At 36.2% G+C, this 4,972-nt stretch overlaps 1 long non-coding RNA gene across 1 annotated transcript; it reads left to right on the forward strand.

Annotated features, from left to right (window-relative positions):
* The first annotated feature begins 557 nt into the window (after positions 1–557).
* On the forward strand, positions 558–3,034 carry LOC146145380 (uncharacterized). The gene is made up of 3 exons (XR_014498725.1): positions 558–648; positions 1,645–1,752; positions 2,060–3,034. It is a non-coding gene; the product is annotated as an uncharacterized LOC146145380 (long non-coding RNA).
* Positions 3,035–4,972: the final 1,938 nt, after the last annotated feature.

The raw sequence follows: 4,972 nt of genomic DNA on the forward strand, positions 1-4,972 counted from the left end.
CTCCCGTGATTTGTTAAATAAATGTTTGGGTTAAAAACAGGGAATACCGGTTGCAAGCTGACATTGATAAGCATGCCTTAACCTGGCAATTACACGCACCACCCACTCACTTCCCCAAAACCCCGTAGGTCAAGTGAAATTGTCGGTTTAGGACGCTTGTCAATAACGGAATGCACGGTCTTTAGGCTGCAATTAGTTTGTTCAGTCCGACAAAAAATTTAGGCAAATGGAGGCAGTCTTGTGCATTTCCACGCAAACAGCCCGTAAACACTTGTCCAGCCCGTAAAAGTTTTTTTTTCGTGAAATTGCCGGAATGCCAAAACTTGCAAAAAATTTTATCGGTCAGAACGGGGACAAACAAACAATTATCGTACGGGGCATTTTAAAATGAACCTCATATTTTAAAATACTAACCTACTTTTTTGTTTTCTACATGTTACGCCGATCGACGAGAAAACCGCCAGTTTCCATGAAAAGTTTAGTTGTGAATAGGTGTGTTTAATTTTGGACGTAGATTATGATTAAAATAAAACGTCCTAAACCTGTGTTTTTTTCAGATTGCGAGAAATTACGATGATTTCCGCCGAAGTCCGAGTTCTATATTTCTGTACGAAGGTCCTGAAATCGTTTGAACAACGTTAAGTCACGGTGAGTTAAATTTGTTCTATGTACTAAAACAGAGGTCGGCAAACTGTGGGCCGCAGAGCCATTTTTAGTGGGCCGCGAGTTACCTTTGAATAGTTTAGTGTTATTATGTAGTTGTGAGCCGCGTGATAGCCATACAATCATTGCACTTTATTTTAAAAATTGGTATGACATTGAATTTTTAAATTGGCTCAGCTGGGAAAGGACCACGTGCCAAATGTAGTCCTAAGAGCCTGTCGAACCATATTTGTACCGATAATTAAAACATTTATTCTTTGTTTTATATTATGTTTTACAATAACATTATGGTAGAGCAGTGTTTTGGGCATTAAGGCGCCGTGTAAGATTTCACTTCAAAATCAAATATGCTGAATCCGCCACTGTTTTCATAGTGGTTTTACGAAACGAGTACTTTGGGCCGCGACAAAAAAAGTTTGCCGACCACTGTAGGTACTAAAATTATTTTTTATCACTTCAATCAATGCTTTTGGTGAATCTTAAAAAATATCTGATTTTGGCTCAATTAAGCCTCCAAACTTTTTGTACACGAAGTACGTTAAATTAAACTATATTTTCCTACATTGGTTAGAGTACTAGAGTTGATGTGGGTTGTTTCAGTTTCTTTTTATTGTGACACTATTAATAACAACGAAAAGTCTAGTAATAGGGTGTCGCAGTGTGGGTACTGGTTGGGAACCGCTCATTTACTACTCAACGAGTAGTCAACGTTATTCGTAAAAATTGTAAAATGCACAACACCCCAGTTTCTTGAGTTAATAAGTGTATTTACAGCAGGGTTCTTTACCACTTTTCTAAAGTTTTTTATCGGTTGCGTTGACCAGGGTCAACATCAAGCGTTGTGAGGTGACGTCATAAACAAGTTGAAGTAATAAACCTGCTGTTTTCGATCATACCAATGTTAAAGAGCCAAAATTAACCCCCGACCTTATGCGGCACGTATTGCATCGAAGGGAATTTTAAATTACCTTATTTGTTCAGATTTCAGTAAGGTTTTACAGACAGGATTCAAGAGCGCCCTGTCCATGGAACGCAATACGGACAGATGAGGAAAGCAGTTTCCGTTAGCGAGCTTTTTACTCAAAAAAGGTGAGCTGTTTACATTTCTCTCCGATGTGTTTTTAAACAAAAACCTATTACAATACGTAAATTAAAGGAAAGCTTACTATCACTGGTTCGAACCATATGTAAGGAATTACCATTTACTTTATACATTACTTTTATAATTTAGTCAAATTGAATTTCGATAGTTGGTTGTTTTCTGGTTTCATCAGACAGCGAATTATTAAATCATACATTTTTGATTTTTTTTAACAGTAAAGCTAATTATGGATTTATTATTCCGCTTGATGCTATTTAGCAAATTTTAAATTTGTATTTTATCTTTATTATACAGCATGCTTTCCATGAATTCATACGAAGCACGAAGTTTTCACACAACTTTTTGACATCAACAAGCAAAGGGGGAATTACCGACTTCATTAATCCTACAACACAAGTCTCTTTGGATTGTGTTTTTCAATTGGTAATTTTACATGCGATGCTGCTTCACACATAAATTCATCTTTAATTGCCTCTTTGGTTGCAATTTGCTCGTGCGTGTCCAATAAAGTCAGCTATAAAATATACTTTCAAGCTTTCCATGCGCAGTTCTTTGTACTAGCTTTGTTTTTTTGTTTTTTTGGAATTTTACCATGATTTTACAATGTGCTTATTATTTTAAAACATTAGTTGTCGGCAGTTTGTTCAAAACATTTTATAATTTTCTTTTTTTGCTTTACAATGTTGCAGCTTTACTTAAAAAAAAAAAGGTCTGTATTGCTGTTAGTTATTTCTTTATATGTGTCGCTCCAGTTTTATGATTTTCGTTTTCATTTTACGCCAATCCTGTTCAACAAAATCAAACTCAAAACCGCTTGTAAAGAACAGCCCAGGCTACGTATTAAGTTTTTCTGTATGAAGTGTTTGTACGAATGTGTGAAATGTTTTCCCGAATTGCTGCCGCACTTGCGATTTGCTGTTTTAGTGCTTACTTGTTACTTTGGGGCTATCCTTTAACAATGTGTTAAAATTATAAAAGTGATTATAGGTCTGCCCTCGCAGCTAGGTATATTTTATTAGTTATTGTTTTATATAAACCTCCGTCGCAGATATATTTTAGGAACCATTGGTATTAAATTTTGGTATTCTTTATTTCGTATTGAAGAAAAAATAAAACCGATAAAAAATAGATAAAAAAATCATTATCGCATTAGGTTTTTGACCAATTCGGAATACATTGATTTAAAACTAAGCATTGCCAGGGGGTCGGCAACCTCTTTGACAAATTAGGCACGAGTCTGTTTCACAAACGACTATTTCAACTACCTAATTGCGAAAATTTTTCGCGCTTCGCGCAAATGTTAATTTTACGTCCGGTTTGTTTACGCTTAGATGCTGCCTTTTCAACTAAAGCGATTTTTACCGTTGCGCCGTGGAAGACTGGCAAGTGCGTCGCGCAAAAACGGAAAACGTATTAAAAAATATTGGACATTTATTTTTTTAACATTTTTATGTTCGGCACTTGCTAGAAATTAAAAGAAAATACCGGTGTACCCCCCCCCCCCCAAAAAAAAAATCGCGCTCGCTTCGCTCGCCAGGTTTGCCTTGACTTAAAAAGGTTAACAAACCCTAAGCTAGATTAACTTTAATTTTTATCACGTTCCAAAGTAGTTTTATTACACTTTTCATTAGTAGTATATGGATGACGACGTGTGAAATTCTTAGTTATTATTTTGTGCGGCCCACAAAAGACCTTTTAGAGTTTGGTTTTGGCCCGCGACTAGAAAAAGGTTGCCGACCCCTGGTGTATACTGAAGATCGGTGTAAAGTAAATCAGTTTTTTTTCGGGTTTGTGTAAAACTAGCGTTGATATTTTAGGCGTATCAAAACGATAACTACCGAAAAACCTATGGAAAAATCGCTGCCTATCTTAAAATAATTTTACAATAAACAGTTTAATTGAAATACAAGATAACAGGAATAGTCAAGAATTAACACAGGCCTAGCATGTTATTGAAATAGGAGATAGCATAGTTGTAAATCGCCACAACAAATGTTGTTCAATTCTATTACCCTAATCAGTGATACACGGCCATGCGATAAGCAAAAGCGAAGCTCTACCATGTAGCTGAACGATAATCTAGGCAAGAAATCTATTGCTCGCGAGCCATTAATTGCTCTTTTGATAATGTGAACTTGCTCGCAAATAAATTTAAGCTATTATTTATTATCATGACTTGAATAAACTCCACACGGCAATAACCCCCAAACCAGGGTATGACAGCAAAATTTTTCGCAGTTTCGAACTTAGCTACAGTAGTTTTTGCGCTTACTCTAGAATTCGGTGTTATGGCTCCCTTAGCTGAAAAGGTTTCCGACCCCTGATCTATGCGTACCTGGTTGGGTAATTCTACCGGCCCCCGTACACCTTGTATTGCTCTAATTACGGTATTATACCGAAAATGTTCTCGCAACTAAACTTTGATCGTCTTTTTACCTGGCTGACATTTTCAAAATATTTGGCTAAGCTTCACGTTAACATTTGTGACTTAGAGACTACAAACATAATGGGCCATCAACAAACGGTGTTAACCAAATATGATCTGTATATTGTAGTTTAAAGACCATACAAACATCAGCTACCTTAACGTTCGACTTAGTGTCAACATTGTTTTTATGAATTGAGTTTTGTTTGGCCAACCCACCAATTGATGAGAAAAAGTTATTGACTTCAAAGATTTTACACATACCGGACACATACTTTTGCTAGTGGATCTGGTGCACAAACTATAGTACGGTATGTAGTCACTAATATGATGCAGGGGTAGCTACCTTTCATTGCGCGGGTCACAAACAAGAACTCGTTTCTTGTAAAAAACACACAAAATTCTCTACAATAGTGATAATCCACAAGTTTATTGAGGCGATTTAATTTAGATACAGCTAATCTTCTTATGGTTTTAAATTGTTTTTGACATATTGTTTTCTAAATATTTTATTTATTTAGTAATTTTTAGATTAACAGGTGGCTCGCCAAGAATCTGAAATGGGTCTCTTTGTGGGTCAGTGGTTCGCCATTCCTGCTATAGTTTTTAATTGCATTATTAGCTTCTAAAAATTTGCGTGTCACATAGGAGATTGCTTACTGATTAACATATTTTGCATTGACTTCTGTCATGTGTGGTATGGCCTAATGGTAGGTTTCCAACATGATGTTCTGTTGGTCCTTGGTTCGATTCCCTGCAATTGCTCATTCGTTGCCTGGTTA

Source organism: Ascidiella aspersa, chromosome 5, assembly GCF_963924565.1.
Source record: "Ascidiella aspersa chromosome 5, kaAscAspe10.2, whole genome shotgun sequence".
Lineage (NCBI taxonomy): Eukaryota > Metazoa > Chordata > Ascidiacea > Phlebobranchia > Ascidiidae > Ascidiella > Ascidiella aspersa.